Source organism: Petaurus breviceps, unplaced genomic scaffold (assembly GCF_028583685.1).
Source record: "Petaurus breviceps papuanus isolate PSGF00001 unplaced genomic scaffold, PetGlider_PUasm1.0 77, whole genome shotgun sequence".
NCBI classification, from domain to species: domain Eukaryota; kingdom Metazoa; phylum Chordata; class Mammalia; order Diprotodontia; family Petauridae; genus Petaurus; species Petaurus breviceps.
In genome coordinates this window covers 9,958,430-9,972,170 of record NW_027186492.1, presented here as the reverse complement: position 1 = coordinate 9,972,170, position 13,741 = coordinate 9,958,430, and the positions used below count along the sequence as shown (strand labels likewise).

General features: G+C 38.6%; 1 protein-coding gene and 1 long non-coding RNA gene across 6 annotated transcripts in view; one reads left to right on the top strand and one right to left on the bottom strand.

The window, feature by feature from the left end:
- The window catches only part of NPAS3 (neuronal PAS domain protein 3), a 1,174,175-nt gene that overhangs the window by 1,004,469 nt on the left and 155,965 nt on the right, over positions 1-13,741 (top strand). The window lies entirely within an intron of this gene.
- LOC138175509 (uncharacterized) lies at positions 1,099-7,946 on the bottom strand. The gene is made up of 3 exons (XR_011172013.1): positions 7,174-7,946; positions 3,588-3,652; positions 1,099-2,277 (listed from the first exon to the last, which is right to left on the bottom strand). It is a non-coding gene; the product is annotated as an uncharacterized lncRNA (long non-coding RNA).

Below are 13,741 nucleotides of genomic sequence, written 5' to 3'. Positions count from 1 at the left end.
CTCTCTCTCTCTCTCTCTCTCTCTCTCTCTCTCTCTCTCTCTCTCTCCCCTCTCTCTTTCTCTCCCTTTCTTCTCTCATCTCTCTTTTCTCTCTTACCCCCTTATCCACATTTCTTCTCCTTCTCTCTTCCTCTCTTCTCTCCTCTCTCTTTTCCCTCTTCCCCTCCCTCTCCCTCCTGCCTTCCTCTCCCCATTTCTCCTCTTCTCTCCTCTCTCCCTCCCATTGTCTCTCTCATTCTCTCTCACTTTCACTTTCTCTCCCAATCTCTCAACATCAAAAAACCCAAACCCTTTATTCTAGTAAAGAAGCAAGCAATTTGTTTACTATAAATCATGGCAAGTTTATACCACCCCAATGTGAACTTCCCACTAACTTATTCACTCTGGGGAAGGTTCATGGTTTGATTTCGTTTGGGGGGCTTAGAGCTTTGTGGGGATTTTTTTAAGCAATAATAGTCTTTGTAGGATGGCTGCCGTGTCAGCATTTATCTTGAAACTCCTGGATATTAGTTTTGACTGCAGTCACCTTTCTGACAAGTGTTATTGCGACTGTGCTTTATGTGCCTGTTCAGGATGATTTCTAATGATAATGCTCTGTCTACCTCACTGCCTCACACTAAATTATGGATACCACAGTGGCAGGACCAACTACCTCCAAGTGCTAAACTCTCCTCCCTTTGTGTGATGTCAGTGCCTATACTGCACACCACCTCCCTCCCCCAACTCAGAGCTGTGCTCAGAATGCAAACCAGACGGCAAAGACATGCAAAACATTTATGCTTAAAAATAATGTTCTGTCAGTTATTAAACAAGTGATATTTCATTTAATCAGCTCAGGGGGATTATTTTAAATGAAAAGGCAGAGAGTATGATTTTATTAACACATTCCTGCCCTAGAGTCCTACTGTAATAATTCTTTACCTGACTAAATTAAAAAGTTATAATTCAGACTGACTACGGTCAGGAGTTCTGGATGGCTGGGTTTTATTAATGCTTCAATATTTTTTGTTGTTGCTTGCAAACTGAGGTAAATGCAGGAGAAGCTGATCCTGTAGCAAGAAAGATGCTCTAGTAGCTTAATGAAACACCTCTTTTCTAGACTGTCTTTTTTCTAGCCCATATAAAACACAGCACTTCTAAATACAACATCTTAGGCTAGTAGGAACCATCTAGCTATCCCACTTTATTAGTGGTATTATTAGTAGTAAATTTATATCCTAAATATATTATGCATTTAGAGAAAAAAGTATTTAATTGTCTGTGCAATAGTCCTTAGAAAGAAGAGAAAGGAAGAAGGAGGAAAATGAGGTGTGTAAAGCCACCCATGAGCAACTTTCCAGAGGACTGCTGTTGTGAACAGCTTTCATGGTTCTGATTACACAGTATAGTGAACACTCTATTTATTCCATAACAAATTGGAGCAAAACATTCACAGAAAATCAAGGTACAGCATTCACAATGTTACAACTTATCACAGAAAATCACAATATAGTATTCACAACAGATTATCATTAAAATGGCCACATAATTTTCACCAAAGTGGTCACAATATTTAGAACAAAGAACAATCATCTCAAAATACAATAGTCAAAGTCTTCCACTCATGGGGCACACTAAGTTAACTCAATCAGTCACTTATTCAACCATCAATTATTAAATATCATTAATCATTAAGTACAATCATTAGAAAATACACAAACCCTCCACCCCTAGGTGACTAGTAAACTACAATTTCATCATTACTCAGTACCCAGGGAGAGGTCTTTTCATCTTGACTTGGGGTCTGTTCTCAGATTCCCTGGATCCCCTTCCATGGTCCTAGATTCTACCTGGATTCACCAGACTGTCACCTGGGTTTAATGGCAGACAGCTCCCAGTTCCTTGTCCAGCTCTCTGGGTAGGTCCTGCTCCACAGTGAAGTTCACAGTGTCCAGTCCATCTCAAATCCTTCACAATTTCTGCCCCTGGGAATTCAAGGCTCAACCAAGGCACAAACAGACAAAGTCTCTGCATCCTGGTCATGCTTCCTCAGTCTTCTGAAGCTTGTTCAAAAAATCAGAATCACCTTATCCAGTCTGGGGCTAGGGGGCTCCTGGGCCCCTGTTCAGAAGAAGCTCCACCACCACAAGTTCTCAGGCAATTCTGACTCAGTTCTTGATTCTCTTTTCTGTAGCTACTCTGCCACCAGATTCTTGTCTGAAGAAATTCTGACTGAGCCTCTCTGGGGCTTTTCTTATATACATATAGCACTAGCTTCCTGTTTCAGGCAACCCCTTCCTGTTATGTCAGAAACAGGAGACAAATTCATACCTTCTGTTTCCCCAACAGAGACTTGATCAATTACTAAGTGCTAAGTACCTGCTTACTTGCCAATACAAAGGGGTCAGATTACATTACCATTACAAGAAGCAGAATGAAGAACAGGAGGAGGAAGAGAAGAAGAAAGAGGAGGAGGAGAAGGAAGGAAGGAAGGAAGGAAGGAAGGAAGGAAGGAGCAACATGGGGCGGCTAGGTGGCTCAGTGAGTAAAGAGCACTGGCCCCAGAGTCGGGAGGATCAGTTCCAGCCTGAGATACTTAGCACCCACACAAAAAAACTGGCCATGTATAACCTTGGGCAAATTACTTAACCCCAATTGCTTTAAAAAAAAAAAAAAGGAGCAACTTGTCTCAGGACTATTTCTAGGTGAACATCAAAAGAGATGTGAATAAGATGATGATGATGATAAAATGATAATAGCTTGCACGTATATAAATTTTTAAAATTTGCAAAGCACTTTACATTCAGTGGCACATTTGATCCTATGAACAACTCTGTGAGGTAGGTGCCATTATTATCTCCATTTTATAGGCAAGCAAAATGAGTGTAAGAGAGGTGACTTGTGCAGGCTCGTCACAAAAGTGAGTGCCTGAGGTAGAAAATCAGCCTGGACACTTCTACTCCAAGTTCATAGCCATATCTTGGAGCCATGCTGCCCACCAATCTGCAAATCATACTTTCACTCATCAAAGTAAATGGTTTGATTACTTTTCATTGCATGACATTATTTCCATTCAGGTTAAGTAAACACACTCCTTTCACGGAGTAGATATCATTCTTGATCTAACTATAAATCTGAGATCTTCTGAATTAAACTATAAATATTCTAGCCTTCTATAATATTTTGTCATTAATAACTACTTGGGCACATCATTTTTGAATCATCGTTTCTGTTGACCACTAAAGTTAGTGGAAATTTTTAAAATAAATTTTTATTGATAAGTTTTGTTGTTTTTTTTTATCTAGATTTCCTCCATTTCCTTCCCCAGACAGCTATCCCTGAAAATAAAAGTTGTGGTTTTTTTTAAGTAAAGGAGGAAAGAGAGAAAAACAATTTGGTATAACTAGTAATCACAATGAAAAAGTTCAAAGTTACTTGCAATTATTCACACCCATGAACCTCAACTTCTGAAAAGGAAAGTGGGGAGCAAAATTATTATTTCTGTTTCTATTCATTCAGTTCTGATTGTCTTGTGGTTATTGTTATTTATAATTATATACATCATTTGTGTTGTAATCATTGTTAATTGTTTTCCTGGTTGTACTTACTTCACTTGCATCAGTTCATGTAGAGTCTTTCCATGCTTTTCTAAAATCATCATGCTTGTTCTTTCCTGCAGCACAAAGGCATATCACTTCATTCATATGCTCCAATTTATTTAGTCATTCCCCAATTGATGGATACCCACTCGAGTTTATTGTAACCCCAAAAATGCTGTTTTAAATAGTTTTGGTGTATACAGAGCTTTTGTTTTTGTCAGTGATATACTGTGATAAACGTTTTTGTCAGCATATACCTAGTTGAGGTATGTGCTTAGCATATAATCTCAGGGTCAAATGGTACAGATATTTTAGTTATTTTATTTGCACAATTCCAAATTGTTTTCCAGAATGCTTCTACCAAGTCACAGCTCCACCAACAATGCATTAATGTGCCTGTCTTTCCACAACCCCTCCAACCTTGACTATTCCCACTTATTGTCATCTTTGCCAGTTTTCTGGGTGTGAGTTGAAACCTCAGAGTCTTTTTTATCTTCACTTTTCCTATTATCAGTGTTGTGGAACAGTCTTTCATATAGTTGCTAATAGTTTGCAATTATTTTGAGAACTGTTCAAATCCTTTGACTACTCTATTGGGGAATGAGAAAATGATTTCTAGAAAAAGAAAACTGTTCTCAATGTAGAAAAGGAAAAAAATCACAGTTTATTTCATTTTCAGTCACTTTTCCATTGTCAGCCATATGGTTCATTCATTTAACTATCCATTCATCCATCCATTCATTCATCAGTAAATATTTGTACCTCCTATATTTCAGGAGATAGGCAGCCTAGCATAGTGGATAAGAGGGTCAACCTTGCAGTCAGGAAGACCTGGGTTCAAATCTTGGCTCTGGTATGGACTCTTTGGCCACAGGTACTTGCCCTTTCAGCATCCAGGGCTAATTTACTTCAGAAGAAAGTTTCCACATTAGAAGTTCCCCACAACTATGAAATCAGGGATATAGACCCACCTCCCCAAAATATATGAAGCAATATTCTCTATCATGGAAAGAACCCAAAGTTCAAAGACATGAGTTCAAATAAGTGCCTTTTATTATTAGGGTATGTCAGTTAATCCCAGTGGTGTACTGATAAATATTTAACTACTAACTTTCTGGGGGAAAAAAATGTGTGCATCTGTCACATTAAGTCTAGACAATCAACAAAACAATAAATCAAACCCTCATTTGCCTATTTCTGAGGCATAAATACTCACATTCAAACTTTTAACGATTGGCTATCATGATCCAATTCAAGCTGGTGCCAGCACATCCATGAACCCCTCAGCCTCTATTTCTTATTCTGTGCAATGGGAATCCTAATTCTTACAGGACCTACCTTTCCAGTTTATTCTGAGGAAAGTACTTTGTAAACTATAAATCACTATGTAAATATACTATTATTCTGTTGTTTTCCATGAGTTTTATATATACAGTGTAAAAGGCCTTTCCCTGAACTTTGTCTTGATTTACCAAATCATCATTCAATATTATGTTATTATGGAGAGAATATATTTAATTTTTATATTAAAAAGTCTTTGAAATTAGAAGTGCATTCAGGGAGCATACATAAAAGAATAGGAGATTCTCTTTGAGTTTCCAACAGTTCAGAAATCAATCCAACAATTCAACAAACATTTATCAGTAGTTTTCTCTGTGTAGGACATCATGCTAGGCACTGAGGAAAAAAAGTCAGAAATAAAATAGTCCTAAACTTCAAGAAGCTTACATTCTGTTTACATTATATTGGCATTTACCTATGAGGGAATCAGGAAAGACCTCATACAGGGAGTAGCACCCTTCTTGATAGAAGCTAGAGATTCTAAGATATGAGCATTCCAGACATGGGGGACAGCTTGTGTAGAAATATAGAGACAGGAAAAGGGATATTTTGTGTATAGGAAACATGGAATAAGTGAGAAGCAGCTCTCAAATGGATAGTGTCTGATCTTAGCTCATGCCTATGTTCATCCTGATTTTCTGCAAATATTCGTAATAGTATTGGTCACTTAGTCATTGCCCCTTATTCGTTATTGATAGCTCTGCTCATCCCTTGGGCAGGATTATCCTGGATTTATAAGGAGAGAGGGAATGCAGCCAAAAATTCAATTGGAGAGAGGGTGGCCTCCTGCTGCATTTGGAACAATTTTCTCTCATTTTCAGCATTCTTGATGGATTCTCCTATTGGAAAGGAGTCAAAGCTTATTTCATTCCAGATGTAAACGATCCAACCAAGACATTTTCTACACCAGATTTCATAAGCACATTAAATATAATAACACCTTTAAAGGTTAAAAAATAATATTACTTGTTTAACAGATGGGGAAACTGAGTTACTGCATCCATAGGAAATGGCATTCTGATTTAATCTGGTGAATCTGACTGTTCTGCATGTAGGGCAGTGCTATTTCAAGATAAAATGTCACCTCTTTTGGATTCTGTATGGTATAGGTATCTGTAGCTTTTCAAAAGCTGATGAGAGAGGGTAAAGTAACTTGATACTACCTAGTAAAAGCAAAGAAAGAAAGAAAGTGTAACTTAGACAAACCATGCACAATAAGGCTCTCCTTTTGCTCTTTCAGTGTCTCAGGGATGCTGATGAGCCACATAAGCTGTTCACAAGCACCATAAACAGATAGTTGTGTAACCATAAGAGAAAAAGAACTCCATGTATGCAGCTCAAGTCAGAAAAGCAAGTGATAATACAGAAAAGGAAAAGTCAAGATGGACAGATAATGTCAAAGAGAGGGCTACTGCGAGCTGTGGTGTGCACATATAGATATGCATAAGTAGTTTGATATATGGATGGAGCTATGACCAAATTGATGTGGGTATTCTATGTACCACACTGTACACTGTATCCATGAATCCCCTTTCTTCCTGTGACTCGCCTATACACTTCCACAGATTGTCAAATGAGGAGCTATCTAATACACAGAAAGATTTCCTCTGGCTCTTTTATCATTTTATGAATGTTAGATTAAGCTGTCTTGGTATTTTTCTAGTCTTTGTATTTCTCTCTTTCCCTCCCCCCCTCCCTTTTTCTCCCCCTTCTTCCCTTCCTCTCTTGCTTTCTGTCTCTGTCTGTCTCTCCGTGTGTGTGTGTGTATATTCTTTAAAAAACTACTGTAAAGCCATGAAACCCCAATGTGACATTCATTTAGCCATTGTCATTTATGGAATAGTTCTCATGGAACTGCCTCCCTCCATATCCCCTATAATGTCATTTTATCTAACATTGACTTTTGGGCAATCATTTAACAAAGATAGGGTATACCTCTCTATGTGAATACACATACAAACACATACACACACACAAACTTTGACAAACTACAAATAACAGCAATATATTTTTAGACTGGCCCCATGATTTCATTGGTATGAGGTGCCTCCCACAATGAAGTCCTACTCCTAATGAAAATCAACACTTTTTCTGCAACTTACAGTCTTAGTGAATTGTTTGGAACACAGAAAGGTTGAATGACTTGGCCAAAGTCACATGGCTAGTATGTGAACCCAGGAGAACAAGAGAAAAAAATATAGATAGACATATGTACATACATGCACAGTCAAATCTTATTTTTGCTATTTGTTACCTGTATGACCTTGGGCACATCTTGGACTTCAGTTTTCTCATCAATCAAATGAGGATCTTGGACTAGACATTCTCTAGGGTCCATTCCAACTTAAAACCTAGGTTAGACCTATATGCACAAGCATATATATGATTTCTATCCCTAAGGATTTTTTTCATTTATCTTTTGAGTGAACCTTTCTCATTATAAGCAGTATTTCACTAAAAAAAATTAATTGTTTATTAAGAATTAATTAAAAAGGTTAGCATGGGATTAAATGCTAAGGGAATAGATCACCCTCCCTACTTTGAACTTCTTTCTGTGGGCTGTCGGTGGCTGTAGTTAAGACATTATGTTGCTTCTCAACTACGTTGCAGTGGGTTGTGTCAAGAAAATCTTTAATATAAAAATAAAAAGCAGTTCATGCATAAAGCATGACGCCCTCAAGCATATTAGATCTGTTTATCTCTCTGTTTAAAATGAATGCTACCTGGTATAGTTTACATAACATGGTAGGGATCAGCTTGATAAAGCATTTATATCACCTGGGGAACACACAGGCTCATTTCTTCAACACCTTTCCACATGACTAGTTTGCCAGCAAGTATAATAGCAAACAAAGTTTTAATAGGTCAAGAGCCGAATAGCTGCTTGAATTAGCAGGAAGGCGGGGGAGTTGACATGTACCATGCCTAATAACTGACACTTCCAGCCCAAGTTTTGAAAACTGTTTAATAGGTAGTTTAGAAATAAAGGCTTATGTGCCTCTGATTATTCACTCACAGGGTTCAATACAGAGATGGGGGTGGAAAAGGAATGGAGTCCGATCTTTCTTTGGGAAGGTAAAGAATCTAACACAGCCGCCCTTGAAAGTCTGGACATCTAATAGGGCAAAAGGCAGATAACCAGTTTCTGAGTCACTTGAATGCCACTGTACCTCTTACTTACTAGGCTTAAAAACGTCGAACTCTAGCTCTGTTTCCTTTAGAGCTGTCCAGGATGTGAGCTCCGCTCATTTGTATTTGCTTGTAGTCCCTTCATGAGAAGCTGCTTATGTAGCTACTGTTTCTGTCATATCACATCAGCTTTGTTGAAAGCTGCAACAAGACAGATAAACATATGATCTATTTTAGAAACTTCTCTTTCCAAACAGGAGGAAAAAATAGATGAACATCTTTTTTTTTTCCTTTTATCATCTCTTTACCTTCCCTTCTCAGCCCCGTCTACCTTGGACAGTGCGGTGATCTGTGAGGTCCATGGTACCGTATGCTTGGGGGGTGCAGGGAGGGGAGGGGATTTTTATCCAGGGTCCACGCAATAATAACTTTTCATGAAAGTTTTGCAGAGTGCCAAAAAGAAGAGTTACATCGCTAAGCCTAGCTTTGGCAGCCTACGAAGAGCAGAGTAAAGACAATATTGTGTTTATCCTTTCCATGCTAGCATGAGGGAGGCGAAATCTGCTGCTGTATTTAAACAGAAGAATGAGCAGACTTTCCTTTGTTGTAGATCCTGCGCAGTCTGTGGGCATGCTGTATGGGAAGCCTGTTTAATAATACAGTGTTTGGGGACTTGAGGAAGAAAAAGGAATTTAAAGTATACGCGGAGTGTTCATTATTTATTACACAATGTAGCAAATAGGAAACAGACCACCACCACTTTGTCAATATAGATCCAGAATCCTGGGGGATACAGATCAGTAACTGAACCGTAGGTAAATAGATAGATTAGATATGGCAGGGACGGCAAATAAATGCCAGGAAACAAATCCACAAGAACAATTTTACAGGGCTTGCCTTCTATTTTCATAGGAAACTAAGCCAAATCATCTGACAAGGGGAGAAATCAAATCATCTGTCAAATTCTTCTACCTTTCATTTATCACACAGTTTAATGCAGTAATGAAAAATCGCAAATGAAAAATGAAGTGAATGACCAATGGAAAATGTGTTCTCTGAGAATACTGTAATATGTTATTAGCCCAAATCCCCCACCCTTTCACATAAGAAAGGGCTATTGACAGGGATGGGAACTCGAGGGCCCTATAATTACACAACCCTTTTCACTCAAAAGTAACAAAGCTTGGGGTGGTGGGCATACTATGGCTACGAAGTATGGGGATGTCTCAGCTAGCTCTGGCTTTTTTTTTCAGACCCTTCTACTGCTTTCACATTTCTTTTCCTTATATTGAAATATGAGTGGTCTGGGCTCATTACATTTTACTAGATAGCTGGGAATTCCATATTCAGCTCTGGTGACCTGTAAGGTTGGATAGGTGCTAAAAAAAGGAAGAAAGAAAAGTGAACATGGGGACATCTGGGCATGAGCAAAATAAAGACATACTGCTGGACCCTTCTGGGAGACTTTAAAGACAAAATATGAAGCTAGAGAAAGGAAGAAGAGGAAACATGATGAAAGAAGGAATATGCAAGGTTGTAAGGGTTTAAGAAAAAGGTATATATATTAAGTGAATTTTATTGGAGCCTTTTGTTTTAATATAATGGGCATTTCTGGATACAGTACCATCTATCCCCTGCCCCCATCACTGAACCTTTCCTTGGAACAAAGGAAAACACTAGGCAAAAACAACCCATAGTGTTCTGCTCCCTGAATTACCCCACCTCTCTTGGAAGAGGAGAGAGGTATAAGAAAATGTTATCTTTAATCCACTGGTTCCAGGAAGAGATGAGAAGACATTTAATCAGAACTTTCGTGCAAATGAAATCCCATTCACCCTCAATACTTGAGGGGAGAGGAGCACATATCACATATTGTGCCCATTTGGTACAGCCTCACAGGTTGTGGGTACTCAATAAATCAGTGGCTCACTCTTGAGCCCAGATGATTAATAAGGTAGAATGTATTTATATCTGAGTAACACAGAGAAGTTGATTCCGATTTAGGCAGGATGTGCTGTTGAGCTGCAAAATAATATTGACCTTAATATAATTAGGTTGGACGCTGGAGGAATGAGGACCTGAACACAAATGGTTGTATTTTGACAAGTAAGATTCAAGAAAGGGCTTTTTTTTTCCTCCAAGAGAAGGAGGGAGGGCTATTTGATATTTGTTGAGTTCCAACAGTATACTCAGTGCTGAGCAAGACATAGGAAGTGGATGTTGGAAACTGCCTGGAGGGAAACGTTAGAAAATTAAAATCCATAGAATCAGCATGAAGGCTGCTAAGGAATATCTGATTAGTGGCAGAGACTATGGGCTTGTCCCAGAACAACGGAAAACGAACCGTTAAGGCAAAGAATAAAAACCAGGAAGGTTCAAATCGCAGGAACTCAGTCAGGTGGAAAAGTATCCTTTAAAAAAAATAGAAATCCCATCCAAGTGAAGCTAATAGAAAGGAGTATAAACTTCAGCAGGTAAGATGGAGGGCAAGGGAGGAAGAATAAATCCAATGAACAAAGATATCAAGGCAAATCATCAGCCTTTCCTGAAGTCCTTCAGAAGAAGGAAGCCTCCAGGAAAGACAGTGGGTATAAAGAGCCGTGAAAGGTTTAAAGAGAGCACAGCTAAATTATAGCTTTGCTTTTGTGTTCAGCACAGAGCAGGATGAGTAAATATCTGGCCCCAGGGTGGAGGGGGGTGGTGCACTTTCTGGAGTGAAGGTGAGGCAGTGTCTGCAGACACAGACATCAGAGAGAGCAACAATAGAAATCAAATTTCATTAAATCTCCTGGACCTGATGGCCTTCACCTACAAGTCCTTCAGCAGCCAAATAAAAAGAGCTGGGCAGGAAACCCCAGTATGGTACCTCTGATCAAGGACAGCTTTTGCACCTGACCTAATGGCTACCCAGGCCTGGGGAATAGTGGAAGGGGTAAGCCTAAGAATTACTTCCCAGGGAGCTAAGGGACACTCTTACAGGGAAGTCAAGGGTGAGGGAGAGGAGTGATAAAAGCATCTTTTTTTTTTAAGCAAATAGGTTGGTGCTATGGACCTATCCCCTAAGAACATAGATTGCCTAACTACTAAAGTAAATTTGGTAACCATAGGGTATGAAGGAAAGCCTTGCTCTGTCTTTAAAACTAGTTAAGAGGTAGGAAGCAATGAGTAGAAATAAAAGGCCAATTCTCTGTGTGGAAAGAGGTTAATTGTGGGGTGCTCAGGGGAGAACTCTGAGCCTGGTTTTATTCAAGATTCTTATTAATGACCTGGAAGAGGAAGATGAAAAAGGGGATGGAAAAACTTGCTGATGAAATAGAATTATTTAGGGCATTTGAGTCAGGGAAGATTCTGAGAGAATCTAAAAAATATACTAGCAAACACTCACTCTAAAAAAGAGAAATTAATAATTCCCTAGCCGAGGAAATTTGGCCAACCTAAGCATCAGGCAATCCACCTCAGAAGCAAGGGAGTAAAAATAAGAACTTTTAAAATGGATATTCACATTGCAACTTTTCAAAAGAGCAGCATGATGTAATGGGTTTATGTTAGACTTGTATTCTGAAAGATGTGAGTTCAAATCCTGCCTTAGAAACTTACTATCTGACCCTATTCAAGTCACTTGACTTTTCTCAGATCTTCATAATCTATCTCTCTACTACTTTTCCAGTCTTCTTACACCTTACTCTGACTCAGTCCAGTGACCCTGGCTTCCTGGGTGTTCAATGAATAAGGCACCCCATCTCTCATCTCAAGTCATTTTCTCTGGCTTGGAATGCTTTCACTACTCAACTATGCCTACTGACTTCTTTTAAATCCTGATTAAAATCTTGTCTTCTACAGGAAGCCTAGCCCCTCCAAAATCAAATGCCTTCCCTCTGTTAATTATTCCCTATTTGTGTTGTAAATAGTTTGTGCATACTTTTTCATTTATTGGCTCCTCATTAGAATGTGACCTCCCACTGTTTTTTGCCTCTGTTTGTATCCCCGGAGCTTAGGGAGGTGTCTGACACATAGTAAGTACTTAATAACTCCTTATTGATTAATGGATTATTGATATTGATTGATCCATGTTCAGTTTTCTAATCTATAAAATGGGGAAAGTAAGAGCATTTATTATTGCACAGGGCTATTGGGAGGATCACATGAGAGGTCTATGCAAAGTAATTTATTAATCTTAAAATGCTTTGTAGATGCCATCTAGTTGGATTTCTTGGCATTGTTGCAAAGAACTGTTTTCTTTCTTAGCAGTGGTGGTCAAAAAGGATAATAAAACATTAGCTCTTCAAACAAGAAAGGACAGAGATTTGAAATGTAGCACCATCATCTGATTTGATAGTTGAGACTTGGAAGGTTCCAGTGTTAAACTATATACTTTGGGAAAATGGAAAAGTATCATGTTCCATGTCTAATAAAGCATCAAGACCTTGAAGCAAGGGTCCCAGAAAAAATAGTGCATTTCGTAGCTTTAGAGCTAAAGGGGACCTAAAAGGTCATTAAATCCAACTTCCCCATTGTATATAGATGAGAAAACTGAGGCTAAGTGACTTGCCTAGAGTAGCCTAGCTAGTAAGTATCTGGGGTGGGATTTGAATTCAAGTCTTAGACTTGACTGCTACATTGGAGTCTCACAAATTCAAGAATCTAGGGGAAGCTAGGTGGAGCAGTGAATAGCACTGACTCTGAATTCAGGATGACCTGAGTTCAAATTCAGCCTCAGACACTTGACACACTCACTAGCTGTGTGACCTTGGGCAAGTCACTTAACCCCAATTGCCCTGCCTTCCCCCCTCAAAAATAAAAAAAACCCAGAGATCTTTTCTGACCTACCACCAAATTATTACTACACATGGATATGAGAGATGAAGATAGATTCAGAAATAATTTGAGCACTTGGCTTTTTCCTAGGGTAAATTCAAACCTCCAGGTCTGCCATATGTAAACCACAACTTCACCATAACCCTGGAAAGAAGGTTCCTTGATTTATACTATAGACAAATAGTAAAGAGTCATATAACTGAATGAATGAATGAGTGAAAGTTAACTATAGATTAATGTTTTTAATAGTATTTTAGTCTTCCAATTACATGTAAAGACAAATTTTACCATTCTTTTTTTTTTAATTTTGAGTTCCAAATTTTCTTTTTCCCTCTCTCCCACACCCTCCTCCTCAAGACGGAAAGCAATTTCATGGAGGTTATATATGTGCAATGATATAAAACATATTTCCATATTAGTCATCTTAGGAAAGAAAAACAGATCAAAAGAAAAAAACTACAAAAAATAAAGAAAGTGAAAACAGTACATTTTGATCTGCATTCAGGCTCCAGTTCTTTCTCTGGAGGTGTATAACGTTTTTCATCACGAGTCCTTTGCATTTGTCTTGGATCACTGTATTGCTGAATATAGCTAAGCCATTCATGGTTAACCATTGTACAATCTTCTCCTGGTTCTGTTCACTTCAATTCATGTAAGTCTTTCCAGGTTTTTTTTGAAATCCACCTGCTCAGCTTTTCTTATAGCTCAATAGCATTCCATTATATTCATATATGATAACTTGCTCATCCATTCCCCAACTGATGGGCATCCCCTCAATTTCCGGCTCATGGCCACCATAAAAAGAGCTGCTATAAATAGTTGTGCACTTGTAGGTCCTTCCCTCTCCTTTTTTTTTTTTTAAATCTCTGGGTAGTAGT